A 21,576-nucleotide genomic window follows, 5' to 3' on the forward strand; every position below is an offset into this window, starting at 1 on the left:
TCATTAATGAAGTGCCAAGAGGCTAAGTACAAAGTTGGAGGTCGACCTTTCAAAAATTTGAAGGCCGACCTCGTTTACAATAAAGGAAGATATAAACCTAAGTCCTAAGGGGCGGCGGTCGCGTCGGCGTTACCCTCGGGGTCATCTATGGCGATGACCTGAGGGCCTTCGGCGGACGCGGGCTCGGGGTCTGCGGCAGGGGCCTCGACGGGCGCCACGGAAACGTCCTCGTTGATTTCACGAGGGAGGGGCTCCGCCACCGCCGGCTCGGCTGCATCTAGCTCGGCAGAATCCCCCTCGGACACAAGGGCGGCGAGAACGTCGTCGTCAGAGTGGTAGCCCAACCTCAACCTCGAACGAACCGTTGAAAGATCGAGCTGGGGGCAGAACCGGGCCATCTGCCTCCGAAAGTTCTCGAAGCCCCGGAGGAACCCATCTACGGTTTCCTCCTCTAGCATGTCGCGGAATTCCTCCGATTCCTTGAATAGGTCCACGGCATGCTCGGCTCGCTCGAGCGCCCTCCTTTCCCGGGCCTCAAGCTGCTCTATCTTCAGGCGCAAGACCCCGCCCTCGTACTTGAGGCCCGCGACCTCGGACTGAGCCTCCCCCAGATGCGCCTCCGAAGCACGCAGGGCTGCCTTGGCCAGAGAATGGGCGGCCCTTTCTTCCTCGAGCACCTCGACCATGGCCAGTCGCCCGGCCTCTATTGCCTCCCTCCGCGCCTCGGCCTCGGCCAGCGCCGCCTCCAGCTCAGCGATTCTCTTCTTAGCCGGCTCTAACTGCCGGCTGAGTTGCCGAGTCTCTTTTTGACACCCTTGGGCAATGAATACCAGGGTGTCGACTTCATGGATGTGCTGCAAGAGAAAAGGGATAAAACGATTACGAGTTGAAAAACATATAACATGTTCGCCAGTAGCCTAAGGAAAATTGGGAAAGTGGCTTACCCGAGCAGTATTGCGGTAGGTACCGTCGATGATCTCTTCTAGCAGCAAGTTCCGAAACTCGGCCCGGTCCGCTGGAAGCATGGCACGCCGAAACACGGCGCGTGCGACATCGGCGTCGTGGATGGCCGCGCTCCCCTCAAGGAGTGGGGACTCTGGCTCGGCCGATTCCTCCCTTTGGACCCTCGAAGAGCTCGGCTCGTTCGAGCTAGGGACCTCGGGGCCTCTGCTCGGCTCAGGCCCCGAACGCCGCGGATGGATCACGGTCGGCCCCCCCGCTGGGCGACAGGGGTAGGACAGAGTGGGGCCGCCGAGCCCGCATCACCGGCGGCCCATGTCCGCCCCTGGTCGGCTGCGGACGCCCCCACCTCCGGGCCTCCCGTCCTGGCCGACGTAGAAGCGCCGGCCGACTTCGACTTTTTTCGGGGCTGGGGAACAGCCCCCCGGCCTCGGCCTCCCGCCTCTTCAACCGGGAGAAGAGGGATGTGTTGCTGGTCGGCATGTGAGGAATGTCTGAAACCAAAAATTTTCCTAAGTGTCAGACCAACATTGGAAAGTAAGAAGAAGAAACAGGTAAAGCAAAGACAAAACGATGCGACTACTCTTACCCTCGGGACGCGCCGAACTCAAGCCAACGCTCACCAAGGCGTCCTCTCTTAGGAGCTCGGTCAGGTTGAACCCCTTCCCGAGGCCCCGCAGAGCATCTAAGACCCTCAGCTCCCTCCCCGAGGGCTCGGAGAGTCTGTTGAAGGCCTTCAGCCGAGGGTGCCCCCACCTCGGGTTAAACCCCCACGGCACCTCGGACGCAAGAAAGAAAAATTTCTCCTTTCACTCATGAATAGAGGAAGGGGCACCCTGGAAGAGTGACATACCGCCCCGAAAGGCGAAGTATAGCCACCCCCCATCCGCCGGATTTTTTTTTAACAAAAACACCGACGGAAAATACTCACCGAAGTCGGGATCCCATGTGCGAGACAGAGGGACAAGAACCCGACTATGGTCCTCCACGAGTTCGGAGCAAGCTGTGCTGGAACGAGCTGATACTCCACCAGCAAGTTGCTCACGAACTCATGCAGGAGGAACCGCAGACCGGCCCAGAGCGTCTCGCGGTGAACCGCGATCCGACCTGGGGGCGGCCGTATCACCCTGTCCTCCGGCCCCGCAGTTTCAAGGCGAAACCCGGGCTGGAAAAAAAACCGGGAGCGGATCAACTCCAGCTCCTCCCCCGACAGACTAGATCCCACTTCCTCCGGACTGAAACCCATTTCCAAGAAAAAGTACAGAGACAAAAGAGAGGAAGAGGAAAAGGGAAAAAGAGGGAAAAACCCCCTAATTGACAAAGGGAAGGAACCTACGGGGGGAGTCGCTGGAAATCGCTTTGAGTGCCACCGGTGAGGTTTTTGGTGAGAAAGGCAACAAAGATGGAGACGGCAAAAAAGAGGGGGCAACCGGACAAGGCTCCTCTTAGGGCTGGGGGTTTATATAGACCCCCCCGATGGCCCAGATCGGCGAGTTCGGTTTCCACCCCCCGTCTAGATTACGCCACGTGTCGGCCTCGGAAGCTGAAGCACCGCATTCATTCCAGACCAATGTGTCGGGTACAAAATCAAGGCGCCGTCCCATCGGATCTCATGGCCTCATCATGGGTCCGCAAAACCGGACCGCCTCAAAAGACGAGCGAACGCCACCCCCGCTCCCTTCATTTAATAAGCCCCAGGGACGCGTGGAGCACTGATGTGACCTCAGCCTCCCCAAATCGCTATTTCGGCCAATACGAGATCAAAAGCGTCCGACCACGGATCATACCACGTGTCCACTTTGAAGAGCGAAATGGCGTACCTATTTAAGAAGAGCGCCTCGACCACGAGATCGAGGCGCCGCCCCATCGGGCCCAGGGACCCCATCATGAGTTCGCCGTATGAAGTGATCTCGGAGATCCAAAGGGCGCTATCTCCATTGTAAGTACTTCGAGATGCGTAAGGACGCAGACCTCGTCATAAGTTCGCCATATAAAACGACCTCGAAGGGCCAAAGGGCGCAGCCTCCATTATAAAAGTTTCAAGACGCGTAAGGATGCAGACATGATCCAATCCCCCTCGGTCACAATAACCATAATAACAACTTCTACTTCCCGCGTCCGAGCTCGCAAGCAGCTCGAACTCGGAAGTCGGAGGGTAGTGTTGGGGGAATGCGGTCCCCCCCCCCCCCCGAACATAGTAACCTCGTCACCAGAAGACCGCATGACTGCCGACCTTAGACGACCGAGGTCGGCGTCCGACCTCGGAACGTCCGACCCCACCATGGCTGTACCCTTCCGAGCTCGCAAGCAGCCCGACCTCGGAGGTCCATCTTCGTCTCCCACCTACCATGGCTGTACCCTTCCGAAGTCTGGCCGAGGGCCATACCCTGCCACCTCCCCAGCATTTATTATGCATGATCTCTGCAAACCCACAGTTCACTCAACAATTAATGCACATCTCCGGCTTACTCAACAATTAATGCACATCTCCGGCTTACTCAACAATTAATGCACATCTCCGACTCACTCAACAATTAATGCGCATGGCTTCTACTATCTACGGATCCTCAGCTCTCCACGGCAAATCAGCTTAGCAGGGTCCTGTCGGCCGTGACAAGTCTCTGACCCCGGCCTCACCTCCGACATCAATGCAATGATTCACCCGATCGCGCGCCAGCTCAAGTCGTACGACAGCCTCACCTCCGACATCAATGCAATGATTCACCTGATCGTGTGCCAGTCCAAGCAACGTGCTGAGTCGTACGACGGTCTCGCTCCGTCACATCACAGGTAATCCGACCCCCCTATAAAAAGGGGACCCTTGTTTTTCGAGGGGGTTGGACACACAAAACTGAGAAAAACTTACCTCCCTCCTTTCTCCTTTAAACGAAGTTTCCTCCCTCTGACTTAAGCATCGGAGGGCCGGCGCCGGAAGACCCGGCCACCGGCTATTCTGCAGGCACCTCGACGGAGGACGCCGCTCGCCGACGGATCGTCACCCACCTGTGTCCACCGACAGCTCCTCCTCCTCAACCGACAACCGCCCCCGGGTCCAATTTCCAGCAACAAGATGGATTCACGGTTGTGTATATAGGGGCTTTCCTACACCATCCTCGTTAATGGCAGGTTATTAAAATTTGGACCATTATGGATGTTATTAATCCTTGTATAAAGGTAAACTAAAACCATTGTGGGTTCAAAGTTACTCAGCCCATTAGTAACGACGAGACGCTGGTAGTGAATTACAAACCTTGTAAAGACAGATATTACAGTCATCTTGACGTGCAACGGATATTGAAAATTTGAAATGCCCAGAAACATCCGACAAATTGGCTGAGATAAAAAGCTGCTGGAATTCTTGAACCATCAGAGTCATCTAATATTTTGATGAAATATAATAACAACGAGAGGGACTACTGCTTTACAATTTTTTTTCGGAATTAGTAATTAAAAAATATATGATAAACTTGTAATAATTTGAAAGATTTACTCAAGGTTATAAGCCGGGTCCACTCTGATATCATTTATAACAACCCAAAACTTCATCCAAAATGGCTACCTTAAAGGTTTTGGTTGGGTTACTTGATCTTATGTAAATATCTAAAATTTATACAGTGAATAATCCATATGGGACTAAACATACGGCCGCAAGGATTCTTACAAAATTGGTGGGAAAAAAAGATTTAAAAGTTAATTAGCCAGTATATTGCTAACTTATTAGCTAATGATAAACTGAAATCGTGAGATATAAGCATCAATTAATAATGTATGCATCCTCTTTAATCTAACTAATTAGATAATTCTATTTAAAACAATATATGCCTATTCCACCAACTGAAATCCCAACCCACCAACGGCCTAGAACAAAGAATTAGAAAAAAGGAAAATAAAAAAAAAAAGAAAGAGGGGAAGAAAAACGAGAATCTCGAAAGCAAACACTGCAAAACCACGAGGCCACTGTACAGAATGATGGATTGAATGATCAAACGGCTGGAAATTTTCGTTCTCCTACTCTTCAACTCATCATCATCATGAGTTCGAGTCATATATATGTTTTCAGATGGTGTCCGGGATCTGGAAATGCTGGACGCCCAAGGCGTCGAGGGATGACGAAGAGGACGAGGCCGCACTCTGCCGAGAGGGAACCTGACGGAGCCGGAGAGGTTCTTCTTGGGAGAGGTTACTTGTACCGCCTATTTTGGTGATTGGTCCACCTGTAGGCCCTTTTTTTTTAATCTCCCTTTTCCTTAAAAAATTTCTTTGCCAAAATAATGGGAAGTAGTCTAAATGAATAACTTAAGGTTAACATGGAGATTTAATAAAAACAAATCTTTCCAAAATAAATTAAATTAAAGTTTACCTTCCTATCAATTATCTGCATTTGTGCTCATATTCCTATACTTTAAGCAACATTTCTTTATCTAAAGCCATGCTACATATACTCGATTCAGAATATTTAAATCATAGAATAACAATTTGTTGAAACGTTGGTGATTTTAATAACTAATAAATAATAATCTCCATCAATTAACATGTTCTTCCTTACAACCATGCTAATTGCTATATAAAGAATATTTCTAGCTTGTATTTATTCATCATTTTGTCTGAACTAATAAACTATTATTTCCCTTTTCCATTAGGTAAAAACCACATGTAGATCGGAACACATTCACACTAGGGAACACACTAACCATCTATACCTAACTAGGCGATGGCATTGGCAACTAATCAAGTATTGTGAATGGGAAAACAAGGAAAAAGATCAGCAAGTCTAACGGACCTGCATGGTGGGTGAGGCATATGGGGTTGTGGATCGGATGGCGGTGATGATGGCATCTTGATCCGTGCCAAGGCATTGGCACTAGCGATGTACCAACAAAGGCTTTTTGGTGCATCATCCAGATGCCGGACCCAAAGGGGTCAACCAATCCACTAGATTGAAATGTGCGTCAACAAATCCACTAGATTGAAGTGTGCCCACGCGAAGCGTCAATTCTATTAGAGGGTACTCCACCAAGAGTCTTTCAGCCATTGTCACTTGTCAACCCAAAGTTGACCAGCACAATACCATATGATTTGTCCCCATTTACGTACCCTACGAGCTTCTTAGTATCCTACCTACTCGTCTTTAACTGGCTTCTACTTGTCTTTTAGTGGCTCAGCTATATGATGGAACTCCCATTGGCCAATCGTTACTCGCTTGCATAGTTCTTGCTAGACTGTAAATCTTTTTCCTCGCCATGATTGAGGGAATAGAGCCCGCTTAGTAGTTGGTTTTTACTTGAGATGAGTTACTGCCATTTTATCTTGATGAACGAAACAAACATACTTCGGTTGACGGAAAGAGAATATATATTGATTCGTAATTTAATAAATAAATAAAAATAAACTCCCTATCTTCTTTCTAGACACTGTATAATAAGACCAAAGCCATTCTCAGGTCGGGGATCAGTCTCATCCCATGCAGTCCCAATACTCTATGTGGAACCCATAACCACCATCGGAGGAACCACCTCTTGAAGCTCAACTGATATGTGACATATCAACTAATATCAATGATGACATGCTGAACTTAACTACGCTGAGATGAAGCTTGCAACTCCACTGTTACTCCACTGATACGCTGACTGATACACTGATACGGGATGCTGTGCAGAACTGGAGCTGAGCTGAAGTTGAGATGGATAAGAAGAAAGCTCAACTACTAACTAAATTCAGTTAATCAGTTAGACTTGGATTCAACTGATAACTGAATACAGTTAAATTCAGTTGTACTTATTGACCTTAGTAGCAAAGTAGAGTTGTATTGTTGAGTTAGTTAAGTTAGTTTCAGACTTGCTTATAAATAGTTATCTTCATGCTGTAATATGGGTAATTTTTTGGAAAGAAATAAAACTTCAGTCTCCCTCCTATCTTTTCTTCTCTGTTCAAAATATCACTTCTTTGTTACCTCGTCCTCTTCCGGCCCCTGGAGCACCCCCCCGTACCTCTGCCTCCGGCGGCGTCGTGCACCCCTGAGATGAGAATAGCTCCATCAGAACCGGCCTCATCCACCACTACTCCTCCCCCATCAGATCCACCATCACATTGCTCTTCGGCGACGCTGATGCTGCCATCGATGAGACTTCCCCTGCGCGGAGCACGAGAATAGATGGGGCGCCATGGCTTTGATGCAAATAATGTTTGAAGCAGAAATAAAACTAAACTATTCTACTTCAATAAATAATAGGCAGTAATAGGCTAAAATAAAAAATTAAAAGTAAAAGTAGAAAAAATGGAACCCGAGATGCTGAGGCGTGGTATGTTGGTCACTTTTCTTGAAGTAGATTTCGCCGCCTTACAGTGCACTAGGCTTGGATGGCGTTCTACTCCTGAGATACAACAGCCTCTCGTTCCTTCAACCTCGATGATTTGCACAGATCAAAGAAGGCTTCGAACCCAGAATCAATATGCAGCAAACCCGTTTAAAAAAAAGAATTTGGAAGAAATATTTTAACTGGTAGGAAGAGAGTAGAGAAAGAAAAAAAATTTGGAATTCTTTGCTTTTTGTCTAAAGAATTATATTTCTAATCTGTAGAGGTCGTCTATTTATAGACCTCTACGGGACTTATTTCTGTGGGGCGCAACATCTTCGTGTGGACATGTTCCCGCGGTCGCGATCCTTCGCGTGGACGCGTTCTCGCGGTCGCGATCCTTCGCGAACACGCCCTTTTGCACAGTCGTAAAAGCACGCGTCCCTCAAGAACGCGCCCCCCTCTTGCACGGTCGTAAAAGCACTTGCTTTTACGTTCGTGCAAGGCTTGCACAGCTTGAACTCAAGTCCTTGTGAGAACTACCCCACATACAAACCAGCCGTACCACCAATGGATGGTGAAAAATTAAAACATTTAATCATTATAAATCCAACAATCCCCCACCTGATTAAATTTTTTTTTTTTAAGATTTTATAAAAAATAGTCATACCGGACTTTTCATGTCACGATTTTAGTAAAGGTAGCTTGCGGCTTTGAACCTTTACCTAGTGAAAGTATACTTACATCTGAAAGGAATAGTGGTAGCTAAAAAGCTTTGAACCAAATTCTTTGGTTCAGATTTCCATATACTTCACCCATGACAAATGCAAATACTGGGTTCATCATAGGTGGTGCTTTTCGGCCTCATGCACCAATATCTCAGTTTCATGAGCGCTCTAGGGGTTAAACCCTTATCCCCATAGACTGCGGCCACACAGTCACACTCACATAGGTGAATCCTCTAAGGGTGCTCGCAGTACAGCACCTTGCCATAGACTCGGACTCATTCAAAGTTTTTTAAACTCTTCCGTATACCTCTGCTGTGTTTAGCACTCACATCATAGGGAGAGACCAAATGACATAAAGTCATTTAATAATAGTGCTAACTAATCATTAAACAACTTGTTTTTCCCGTTGAACCTTTCATCTTGGGATCTCCAGTCAGAATAGGTTGGGTTGCCATTGTCAATGATTCCTTATGGGTTTCAGTCCCATCCCCCTTGATGTTTCTATAACTTTGCTTCTAGCTAGTCCTTTAGTCAAAGGATCTGCTAGGTTACATTCAGATCTAACAAATTCCAAAGTCACGATACCATTTTTAATTAGGTATCTAATTGTCTTATGTCTCACACTAATATGTCTTCTGTTTCTCTTGTTATATTCAGTATTTCTATAAGTATTAATTGCAGCTTCATTGTCACATAACAAAGAGATAGCATGCATAGGCTTTTCCATAATAGAAATTTCTGACATAAGATTCTTAAACCATTCTGCTTCTTGAGATGCAGAATCTAAGGCTACAATCTCAGCCTCCATAGTGGATCTGGTGATCACAGTTTGTTTGGATGATCTCCAAGCAACAGCTGCACCACCCAATATGAATATGTATCCACTAGTTCCTTTTCGGTTCACTGAATCAGTGATCCAACTAGCATCACTGTATCCTTCAAGTACAGCAGGAAATCTTGAGTAATGTAAACCATAAGACATGGTACCTCTCAAGTATCTAAGTACTCTGTCCAGTGCTTCCCAGTGACTAAGACTAGGGCAACTATTAAACCTACTGAGCTTTCCTATAGCATAGGAAATGTCAGGTCTACTTGTATTTGCAATATACATCAGTGTCCCAATAATCTGAGCATATTTTTCTTGGGCTACTGGATCACCTTTGTTGCACTTCAAGTTCAAACCATGCTCATAAGGTGTACTCACTGGTTTACAGTTGTACTTATCAAATTTCTTCAAAATTTTTTCAATATATTGTGATTGATCAAAGATTATACCATTAGGTATTCTGGTAATCCTATTATCAAGCATTACCTCTGCCTGACCTAAATCTTTCATATCAAAATTATTAGATAAAAAATTCTTGATATCAGTTACAATATTCATATCAGTACCAAAAATTAAGATATCATCAACATATAAACACAAGATAACACATGAATCATTTTCTAACTTAGAATATAAGCATTTATTGGATTCATTTACTTTAAAACCATAAGAAACAATTATTTCATCAAATTTTCTATGCCATTGCTTAGGAGCTTGTTTTAACCCATAAAGGGATTTGACTAACCTACAAACTTTTCTTTCCTGTCCCTGAGCCACATATCCCTCTGGATGATCCATATAAATCTCTTCCTCTAAATTACCATTGAGGAAGGCAGTCTTGACATCCATCTGATGGATTATCAAATTATGGATTGAAGCCAGTGCAATTAAAGTACGGATAGTGGTTATTCTAGTCACAGGAGAATACGTATCAAAGTAGTCTATACCCTCTTTCTGAGTAAAGCCCTTAGCAACTAATCTTGCTTTATATTTTTCAATTGAACCATCAGGTCTTAATTTCTTCTTAAAGATCCATTTACAACCTATAGCCTTACTACCAGGTGGTAAATCAGTTAGAAACCATGTTTCATTAGTCATAAGTGAATTCATTTCACTATTAATAGCTTCCTTCCAAAACATAGAATCTAATTAGTTCATAGCATCTTTATATGTTTTAGGATCATCTTCTACCATAAAGGTATAGAAATCAGATCCAAAATCTTTTTTTTTCCTAATTCTTTTGCTTCTACCAAGTTCATTAACATCAATAAGTTCATTTTCATTTTCATTAGAAGGTGAATTACAAGATTCATTATTTGATCTATCTATTGTTTGCTTTTCTATTTTATCCTTAAAAGGAAAAATGTCTTCAAAAAAAGAAGCATATTTAGATTCAATTATAGTATTCTTATCTATGCCATTAATGTCAGAACTAATGACTAAGAATCTATAAGTAACACTATTAAGAGAATAACTAAGAAATATAGCATCAAAAGTATTAGGTCCTAATTTTTTTTTCTTAATTAAAGGAATATTAACCTTAGCCAAACAACCCCAAACTTTTAGGAAGTTTAGGTTAGGTTTTCTTCCTTTCCAAAGTTCATAAGGAGATTTATTAGAACCTTTAAATGGAACCCTATTAAGCAAGAAACATGCAGTAAGCACTGCTTCCCCCCACCAAACCTCAGATAAACCTGAGTTGGCAAACAAAGATCTTACCATATCTTGCAATGTTCTATTCTTCCTTTCAGCCACTCCATTAGACTGAGGTGAATAGGGAGGTGTTACTTCATGTAGAATTCCATTAACTCTACAGAATTCATTCAAGTCATTAGAGGTGTATTCTCCTCCTCTATCTGACCTGAGAATCTTTATTCTCTTGTCAAGTTGATTTTCTACTAAAGATTTATAAGACTTAAATATCTCAATTACTACATCTTTAGTTTTCATCAAATAAACTTGACAATACTTAAAATAATTATCTATGAAGGTTATGAAATACCTTCTTCCCCCTTTAGTCAAAGTTCCATTTAGTTCACATACATCTGAATGAATTAATTCTAATAAGGTGGAATTCCTATTTACCATTTTAAATGGTTTTCTAGGTTGCTTAGACTGAACACAAATTAGACACTTTTCTTTTTCATCTAATGAAATATTAGGCAATAAACCAGAACTAATCATTCTTTTAATAGTATTATTATTCACATGTCCTAATCTAGCATGCCAAAGAAATGAAGAACATACTGAAAGAATAACTTTATTATTGCTATAAGAAGGAATATCCAAAGGTACATCATTCATTTTATTAATTACATATAAGCCATCACACTCATAGCCTTTGCCTACAAATGTTCCATTCTTTGTTATAATCACTTTCTTAGATTGAAATAACAAAGAATAGCCACTCCTTATCAGAAAAGATCCACTGATCAGATTCCTCCTTCCTTCGGGCACATGGTACACATTAAATAGAGGAAGCACATTTCCAGATGTAAGCCTTAGAAGTACTTTCCCAGTTCCAAGTACTCGTGCCGAGGTAGAATTCCCCATAGTCACTGTTAGGCCGCTCCGGACCTGATAAACAGTAAAAAGGGTACAATCAGTACACATATGAACATTCGCACCTGTAACCACTAACCAATCGGTAGAATGAATTGCCAAATTTAACTCTGGACTTAAAGTTACATACCGATCATCAGTACTAGTAGGGCCAGTACTGGATAACACCATGTTGGTTTGTGGATTGGCAGGTTGAGGAGGTGCATGTTCATAGTTCTGATACTTCTTCTTCTTCATCCGGCATACTCTTGCCATATGACCGGATTTTCCACAATTGTAGCAAATCGGCCTCCGATCATTCTTATTGATCTGGTGTTTTGGCTTCATGGATTTTCCTTTGTTCTTAGGTCCACCCATTTCAAATTTGGAGTTTTTGAACCTATAGGTTTTATTCTGGCCTTCTACAAAGTTCACCTTAGTTAGAAACTCAGGATTCATGTTTTCCTCATTGTCTTTCTCAAGATGTTGCTCTTGGATCCTAATGGCAGATAGTAGGATTTTCATGCTCATTTCCTTGGTCTTATGTTTTAGGGACAACCCAAAATCTTTCCAAGAAGGTGGAAGCTTGTCAATTGTACAAGCAACTTGAAGGCTTTCAGTTATACCCATTTCCCTTAAGCCTAATTCATGATAAATCACTGTTAGCTCATGAGCTTGGTCAACTATGGGCTTGGTGTCTACCATCTTATAAGACAGGAATTGACTAGAAGTATACTTATCCATTCCGGCATCTTGGATACCATATTTTTTATTAAGATCATCCCAAATCTCCTTAGAGGTTTTCAGAGTGCAATAAACATCAAAAAGGGGATGAGAAAGATAGGACAAAATTCTACCCCTACACAGGTAGTCTTTCTTCTTAAATTCCTCTAAATTACAAGTCCTAGCCGGTTCATTCTCATCCTCATTTGGAGGAGAGTCAAAAATTATGGAAAATAATCCAAGCGTGGTTAAGAAGATTTCCATTTTCTCTCTCCAACGCTTAAAATTAGTTTCATTAAACTTTTCGGGAGGAATCGGGTCACTTGCATTGGCCATTGGGGAACTCTAATTACTAGCCTATTATACGTACAAAAATCTACTTCAAGATTGATGCAAATAATATTTGAAGCAGAAATAAAACTAAACTATTCTACTTCAATAAATAATAGGCAGTAATAGGCTAAAATAAAAAATTAAAAGTAAAGTAGGAAAAATGGAACCCGAGATGCTGAGGCGTGGTATGTTGGTCACTTTCCTTGAAGTAGATTTCGCCGCCTTACAGTGTACTAGGCTTGGATGGCGTTCTACTCCTGAGATACAACAGCCTCTCGTTCCTTCAACCTCGATGATTTGCACAGATCAAAGAAGGCTTCGAACCCAGAATCAATATGCAGCAAGCCCGTTTAAAAAAAAGAATTTGGAAGAAATATTTTAACTGGTAGGAAGAGAGTAGAGAAAGGAAAAAAATTTGGAATTCTTTGCTTTTTGTCTAAAGAATTATATTTCTAATCTATAGAGGTCGTCTATTTATAGACCTCTACGGGACTTATTTCTGTGGGGCGCAACTCTTCGTGTGGACGTGTTCTCGCGGTCGCGATCCTTCTCGTGGACGCGTTCTCGCGGTCGCGATCCTTCGCGAACACGCCCTTTTGCACGGTCGTAAAAGCACGCGTCCCTCAAGAACGCGCCCCCCCTCTTGCACGGTCGTAAAAGCACTTGCTTTTACGTTCGTGCAAGGCTTGCACGGCTTGAACTCAAGTCCTTGTGAGAACTACCCCACATACAAACCAGCCGTACCACCAATGGATGGTGAAAAATTAAAACATTTAATCATTATAAATCCAACAGGCTCACTCCCTGCTGAGATCGGGCGGTGAGCGGATCGGATCCGAAGCGAGAAGAGAAGAGGCGAAGCCTCGGAGACTCTTGAGAACGATTTGGGGAATGTGGTTGGATAGGATAGGAATGTGTCGGAGGCGACATGATACCTGTTGAAAACATGCAGTTTGCCTACCTCCACCTTCCTAAGGGTTCGCATTGTATCTTTCGCACAAAAGATCAATGATCTTCTTACACAACGTTGACCATTGGATCTCTCTCGCACACATGTCGAAGCACTCCGAGGTCCTCTATCATCTGTCTTCACAAGCAATCGTTGCGTGATCGAATGATGGATTCATACGAAAGGAGGTGGATCCTTCTTTTTTTTTTTGACTTTGGCAATAGGGAGGGGGGAGAGGTAAAACCCTCTCCATGTAGCAACCCCCACTAGGCTCCCTTTCACCAGGGAATGTTCGATGCGGATAGATGAGATAGCCATCCTTTACTCATACCCTCCCCGACCCGTGGGTTTCCCCACATGTAAGTACGTCACCCCAGCGCCACCTCAGTATCGGCGGACCAGATGGCGACTCCACCAGGCAAACCAGGCGGGGGGCATTCGGTCTCCACATTTAATCGACGCCCGCGCAGAACCTGGGCCACTTCGGCGGAATCTTAGCCCTGTTCCAACCGTGTTATCACCTTGGTGGCATGGTGGATCCTTCTTTCACCCAAAGGTGGGAAGAAAAGAAGAAGATGGGAGGCCGGGCGGCAGCCGCTAGCCTCGGGCCAACCCTTCTGGGCGTTCTAGCGAGGGACTCTTCCTTGAGCTCGTGGGAGGAGAAGCAAACTAAGAAAATACTTTTGTTATGACAAAATGACCATAAAAAACATTACATAGTATTATACAACAGAGCATAATAAAATATAATATGTATTAATATATAAATATATGATATAGTATAATATTAATGCAATATAATATAATATTATTATAACATAGTAATAGAATATTGATACTATAGCATAATAATTTAATATAATATTAAATTATTTAACATCATATATTAATGTATTATGATAGAATGTAACGTAATATTATATTTATAGTATAATACAATAATAAATGTATAAAATATTATAATTATTAGCATGGATTAATCTTTCATTTTCTCGATAACTATAGAATAATATGACATAATATTAAATTATTTAACATAATATACTAATATATTATGATATAATATAATATATTATTATATTTATAGTATAATACAATAATAAAGGTATAAAGGAACATTTTGTGTAATTATTATACTTTATAATAGATATTTTTGTCTAAAAAAATATTATAACTTAAAACAACTTTTTGATAATTTCTAAAAGTATTTTTTCGGAGAAGCTCCAATTAAAAAGCTGTTTTAGTTTTTAAAGCTAAAATAGCATTCCAAAAATTTTACCAAACACCTCTATTTTATCTTAAAGTGCTTTTTGGCCGAACAAAAGCTCCACAAACGGGCCATAATCATCTTGATAAACAAATTATATTATAGTATTTAGACTTGGTGCAAACAAAATTATTACTAGAAATTTGCTGTCCCAAGCATTCCATGACAAGAAATTGACAACACAATCAAACACCATCTTGGGAGCTCAACTTGGACAAGCCCGCCCTTACGTGTCTAAATTAACATAGCAATGTACATATTATTGAATCAAGTGTCCAGAGGTGAAGCCGGCGTCTTTTTATCTTTGGTAACCGGTGAAGCCGGCTACGTAAACGGAGGTTCCAAAGAGCACCTTTTGGTTTCTGGTTAGCATATCCCTTCATAGGAGCTCGCTATATAGAGGATGGGACCTTGCTCCAACAAGCATAAGAATAAACGGGGCTTCAACTTGAGAAGGGAGACGGAGAAGAAAGAAGATGGCCAAGGCAAACAACAAAGTTGCTGTATTCGTTAACGTGGCCATTATGGTCTCTCTCCTTCTCGCCATCAACATGGCCGAGGGGAGGCTGTTTGGCTGTAAGTTTTAGGAGTACTCTTATAAGCAACTAATATATACTAGAGTCAACAAAGTCACCTCAGAGCTTGGTTCGGCTAGTTCTCGTTTGCTTTATAGCTTATCCCTGAGGCAGGGGATGGGTGGGCTCGAACTCAGCTGGGCTAGCTCAGCTCCTGGCCTAGTTCGGCTTTGGGCTTTAAATAACAGTTTAGTAGGAGATGACAACTCGGAAAAAAAAAAGATAAAAAAAAAAAGCAGTTTGAAATAAATAACAGGAAAAATTAAGAGTTATTTAGATACTTTAGTAGGTTGTTGTCAATAGTAGGAGTCTAGGAGAATATGGTAGACTTCATACAACTGAATTTTTCATTTTTTTTTTCTTTTTTTAGAATTTTATTTAGGTTGTTAGAGGATGTTAATGAGAATTCAAGGTCTAGCTAGTGTGTTCCTAACACTCTTCCTGATCTCTTGTGGCAACAGTTGGGTTTGCAAAAGCATCAACCTTAAGCTGTGAGAATGTTTATGGGTTGCAGAGTGGCGATACATGCTTCCTGGTCCAGCAATCATTCAACTTGACCGCAGAAGAGTTTAGTCGCATTAACCCTAATCTGAACTGTGATAAGCTTTTTGTGGGTCAGTGGCTTTGCGTTGAGGGATGAAGGGCTCTACTATTTCTACAAGAAATGGAATATTTGCATGTTAGTTATGAATAAAAGGATAGTGGTTTCTCTTTGAGAAGTACTTCCTTCGTTTGTATTTCTTTCAATGAGTAATGAATTCTATGCTGGTCTTGTTGCCATGGTTCCCAAGTAGTTCCTTTACGTGGGTTCAAAAAAATTATTGCCGAGCCTTCCATTGATCTCTCAGAATTTTCCATTCAGTATTGGAGAGTCTCTCTCTTTATTCGTTTGAACCTGCAGGTCCAATTTCTTAAATGAAAGCCCACACTCAGATCACAACTAGAAATGCTAGACTTGAAGGGTCCAATTTTTTAAATGAAAGCCACATAGACTAGTGGAATAAAACATTAGATATCCTCTTATAAAAGTAAATGTTTGTTACTGGAGCAGCCCAGAGACGACTCCCGAGATACAACTGGGTTTGGTGTTCTTCCATCATGTTGGTTCTCCACTTATATGAAAGAGATGGAAGCCACTAGTCTTACAATCCTCTATTCCTGTCTATAGGCACAGAGATCTCTTCTCCATTCTTACGAAGCCGACGTGTCACGAGGTGATGTCAAACTTTTTCAAGTCCAAACTTTTTGCGTGATTACAACGCATTTCCACGTCACTTCATTCTTATCCATTTTTTTATCCACAATCCAACTGGATTTGGGGAGGACGGGTCAAGCAAGCAGTTTATATTGAACCTACGCTCTCAAGCAACTTTTTTCTCCCTTCTCATTGGAAATGCGTGACAAACAACTCGCCCGTCATAGGTTTTTCATGAACTCACATGTAAACAAAAATCCGTGGCCAGAACTTGCGGTTTGACGTAGGAAAATTGGGGCCTTCTAAATATTAGGTGTGACCATGCATGTTTCTCTTAATTAAAAGGACGTCACCTTCACAAGCTGCTCTATAGACTGTTAGAATCATTGTAGGACCATTGATTGCACCAAACATAGTCCATCTTACTAAACTTTATCTTGATTGATTGTGCCAAACTTAGTCGGTCTTACCAAACTTTGTTAGCCTCCAGTATTATATAAAAGTTGCTCCTGTACATTGTAATTGACGTGCAGAAATATAATTCTCTTCTCTTATTCTTCTCTTTCAACGTGTTATCAGAGCCAAACCAAAATCAAAAAAAAAAAAAAACCCCTTCTTGTTGGTGGATTCTCTGGGTTTTTTTTTTGGGTGGAGAGGAGGGACTGCAAGCAAGCTCGTCCACTCGGCGGCGACCCAGCCACCTTTCGTCCGCTCTGATCTTTCTTAGAGCCGATGCGATTCATTGGATTCAGGCTTCCGCATAGAAGAAAGGAAAGTCGTCGGGATCTTTCTATGGCCTTCAACTTCTTCTCGTATTCCGTAGCCTTGTCATTAAATTGTCCTCAACTCTTCCTCTCTCTCTCTCTCTCACGAACTCTTTACCAACCATACACACAGCTAGAATCCGTCTCCTCCTCTCCTCTTCGTGCTCCTTCCTTTTCCTCGAGGAAGATGAGTGGTGGCGCCTCGCCGCCTCTCCATGCGCCCCATCTCCGATCTCTTCGACGAAGACGGGGACCGCGCTGCTACTCCACGGTGCCACCAGGGGCGGCCCAAGCCTTAGGCGACCGGGAGCCTCGGTCGCCTAAGGCCTCGGCCCAAAGGAAGGCCTCCGGGAGTCTCCTACGAGCCAGCATAGCTGCCTACGAACCAAGTCGAAGTCGGAACTCGGAAGCTTACGAGCTGCTCCAGCATAGCTGCCTGCTGCCTACGAGGCTACGATCCAGACGTCTTAGCCCGTTCTCTGTCCTCCTGCCGGCTGCCGTCCATAGCCCATAGGACCACCATAGCCTGTCTTCTCCATCCGCCGTAGTCACCAGAATCCCAGTCTTCCCAGATAACCAGAGTCCAGGGCCCTCTAAAGTTCTAAACTCTTCTTCTTCAATCTTCGGTTCTTCCTTCCTGTTCCTACTATCTAGTTCTTCGGTTCACAGTTCACTTCCTCCTCCATCCTCCTTAGTTCTTCACTTCTTCCGTCCTTCGTCCGTTCGCCGTCCTCTCCAGCCTCTAGGTGGATTAGGATTTATTATTGCTGAAGTAGTTCTCCGCCAGGTCTAGGGCCCTAGACTAGCCGGAAAAGTCTGAAGTAAACTAGTCTCAGGTTGTAGCGCTGGCATTATCACAGTGCAGGATAAATTGATAGCGAAATGGCACCGCTAGATCGCGTAGCAAGTAAGAAAGCCATAACAGAGAGCAAGCAGGGAACCTCTCGTCAGGTTGGTTGGGTTGGCTTGCTTCTTAAGATAAGAGGGAATTCCCAGATAGGTAGTTTACTAAGGACTCCCCCCGAGGGGGTTGGGGGGGAAACGTTCCATAACCTAGTCCTTAGATAGCTTTCCGACTTAGATGCAAATGCACCACTTGATACAGTCACAAGTCTAACTGATTCCCCCCTAGCTGTCTAGTTTATCTATCTCTCTCTGGCAGGTGCTCTTCAGATATTTCCCTGTAAAGACTTCAGTACATGCTTTCCTTATTGTGCTACAGCAACCCAAGTTCCTTGATTAACTTGTTTCATGTTTATGAAATTCAAGGTTTTTTGTTTTTTTTTTTTTTTGTTTGAATTTCATATGCGTGTACTGGTGGTATCGGAATGCCTGTTGGACTTTTTTGGAGCTTGTTATCTGTTAAGTTGTTGTCCCCGTTTTGATGGCACGCCATCTGTTTGATAGTTTGACTGTGAGGATTTGGAGCTTGTTATCTATTAGGCTGTTATCCCCATTCAGTACTTTTGATGCCACGCCATCTGTTTGACAGTTTGACTGTGAGGATTTGGAGCTTGTTATCTGTTAAGCTGTTATCCCTGTTTAGTAGTTTTGAAGGCACGCCATCTGTTTGACAGTTTGACAGTGAGGATTTGGAGCTTGTATGAACATGTGAATGTGAATTTATCCTCGCTGTTCTTTATGAACCAAAAAATAGAATGCTAGCTTTGGAGAAAGTAAAGAGCTTCATAGGTTATGATGTTGGTTTTTCGTCATAATATAAATTGCTACTGCCACTCAGGCAATACTAATGCAGATCCAACAAGAAGGTCCTTGCTGATTGAGAAGCTAGCTAAAGCTCCCAAAGTTCCTAATTACTCTAGATTTCACTTAGAAATTAGGACCTTAATCTTCATCCACACATTAGCAGCTTCAGCCATTATTTGACACTATGATTATTGTCATATATTCAATAGGTTCTGCAATTGCAGTTAAAACAATTCTTCTAGGTTATAGCAAAATATTTGTTCCAGTTTTGGTTTGTAGTTCTGACTTGCTTATCTTGTTTAGGTTTCTTTAAGGCCCAGTACTTTGTCATCTAAATTTGGATTGTGGTGCACTGTTATTTTCTAACTTCTAGTCATGAAAGCCTGCTATCATTTAATGACTTCACATTTTGTTAAGCTCTCGGGAATCGTAGATGGGACCCTTGCCCTATGTTCTTTTTGGCGCATTGCCTTCCCGCGAGTAAATGCTATCATCCTTTCCAGCAGACCCATCAGTAATCCAATCTGTCATCGCCTAGAAATGAATGTAAGGAAACTGGAACCATAATTCAATCCCAAAAACTCTAAAGCAGGCTGAATCCTCTCATTTGTTAAGGTTCAAATATCATCAATATTGTAAGATTCTTCTGTTGCACTTACAATCTGTTAAAGATTCTTCAAATATCATCAATATTGTAAGGTTCAAACAATCTGTTAATTTCTTCTAGAGTCTGCTCTTTCTTTTAAAGAATGTTATCTTTTCTATGTTACAGTTATAACGGGTTGTAAATGTGCTTGTAACTCGTACTGCCAAATTTTGTAGAATTAAGTGTAGTTGGTAGAATTAAGTTTGGTTAGTAATTTTGCATCTTGAAGAATTATTTTTAAATAAAATTTTAAAGTATTTTACACTTATTAAAATTTTTTATTATTATTTTTTAAAAAAGGTCTTTCTTACTGAGTTCGCCTTAGGCTTCCAAATGCATTGGGCCACCCCTGGGTGCCACTCATCCCTCAATCAGTGGTGCTTCATCTACTATGACGAGTTTGTCGACCTCAACGTCCGCACGGTTGACGACTGCGCTGCCCTCGAGGATCTCCATCACGCCTTCTCTATCTTTGACCTCGATCACAACGGCACCATCTCCGCCGACGAGCTCGCTCGCATCCTTCTTTGTATCGACAACACGCCGCTGGGGAGCCTGCCGATGATGGTGAAATTGAACTTTCTGAAGGCCATGAGCAACACACTGGGACACAGCTTAATTAACCGGCAACACATGCATCACGACCGGCTCCGATATATTGAAGCAGCAAGGGATTGCCGACCTCAGCAAGTGGAATTGTTTAATTGTGGATAACCGGGGCCTGGGGGTTCTTCTTTAGAGTGCTCTTCTACTTCACACTGCTCGTGGGGAGCAAAAACAAGAGGAGAGCCAACTCTTCACCTCTTCGTTCTCTTCTCAATTTCCTTGATCGGAGTGTTGGTTCGAGGTAAGGATCCTTGGATGTGCCATGGCTACGGGCGATTCTACTCGGGCAATGGTGATCAGGTGAGCGCGGGATCCAATCTCTCCCTATTGCAGAGCACAATTTTACTGCGCACCTTGATGGGGTTCAAAAGGTGAGGGAGTTAAGCTTCCTGGGCACCTGCTTCCGATGCTCATGTTCCTCTAGAGATTAGGGAGTTAAGCTCCCCCAGCACCCGCTTCCGATGCTCATATTCCTCCAGAGATGAGGGAGTTACGCTCCCTGAACACCAGCTTCCAGTGCTCCTGTTTCTCTGGAGATGAGAGTGTTAAACTCCTTTAGCACCCGCTTTCGGTGCTCCTGTTCCTTCGAAGATGAGGGAGTTAAGCTTCGTGAGTACCTGCTTCCGATGCTCCTGTTCTTCCATTTAGGCGATGGTAATGCATGCCACGCTGTACCGTCAAAAGCTTGACGAAGGTAAACTCGGTAGGTGCGGTCCCGCTCCAAACTCCAGCAATGCATCACACTGTCTTATCAAAAGATTAGTAAAGGTAAACTCAACTGGCACAGTCCCACTCTTGATCATGGAGGCGTATATCTGTTTGGCGTTGCCCCAGTCCTCAATCTCCAATTTTATTTGCTGCATTCGGCTCCATCATCCAGTTCGAGGTCTCTTGCTCTTCTTCTATGGAGCTTTCGTCTATGAGCATTGTTGAGCTTCGGTTGCCTTTTTTTTAGATCTGTCCTCGCTGTGGACGTCTTCACCAAAGCTCATCCTCCTGTCATCTTTCGATCTCTTGTTTTCAAACTCAAGTTGGTGTCCACTTTACCACCTTGAGTTTGAGGGGGATGTTAAAATCATTATAGGACCATGGATTGTGCCAAACATAGTCAGCCTTACCAAACATCACATTGGTTGATTTGTGATTGTTTGTGCTAAATTTAGTCGGACTTACCAAACTTCATCAGCCTTCTAGTACCATATAAAGGCTGCTCTTGTACATTGTAATTGACAGACAGAAATATAATTCTCTCTCTCATTCTTTTTTTTCAACATAAACCAGATGTGTGAATCTAAACCTAATTAGCTGCATGATAAAACCGTATCCTTATCGAGAAGGCTAGAAGGAGAGCATAAAAAAGGAGGAAAAATAAAAGAAAGCAAATAAAGTTGGGGGTGAAGAAAAAGGATATGTAAAGGATTTCATCGGAACACGGGGAATACAATTCCATTTATTACGAGAAA

The 21,576-nt window shown here is 43.1% G+C and overlaps 1 long non-coding RNA gene across 1 annotated transcript; it reads left to right on the top strand.

Moving 5' to 3' along the window:
* Positions 1 to 17,071: 17,071 nt before the first annotated feature.
* LOC148702527 (uncharacterized) lies at positions 17,072 to 21,384 on the top strand. Its single transcript, XR_016396475.1, has 2 exons — positions 17,072 to 18,316; positions 19,808 to 21,384. It is a non-coding gene; the product is annotated as an uncharacterized LOC148702527 (long non-coding RNA).
* Positions 21,385 to 21,576: the final 192 nt, after the last annotated feature.

This window comes from Phoenix dactylifera, chromosome 9, assembly GCF_051530095.1.
Source record: "Phoenix dactylifera cultivar Ajwa chromosome 9, Ajwa_hap1_PhDact_Kaust_v1.1, whole genome shotgun sequence".
Classification (NCBI taxonomy): Eukaryota; Viridiplantae; Streptophyta; class Magnoliopsida; order Arecales; family Arecaceae; genus Phoenix; species Phoenix dactylifera.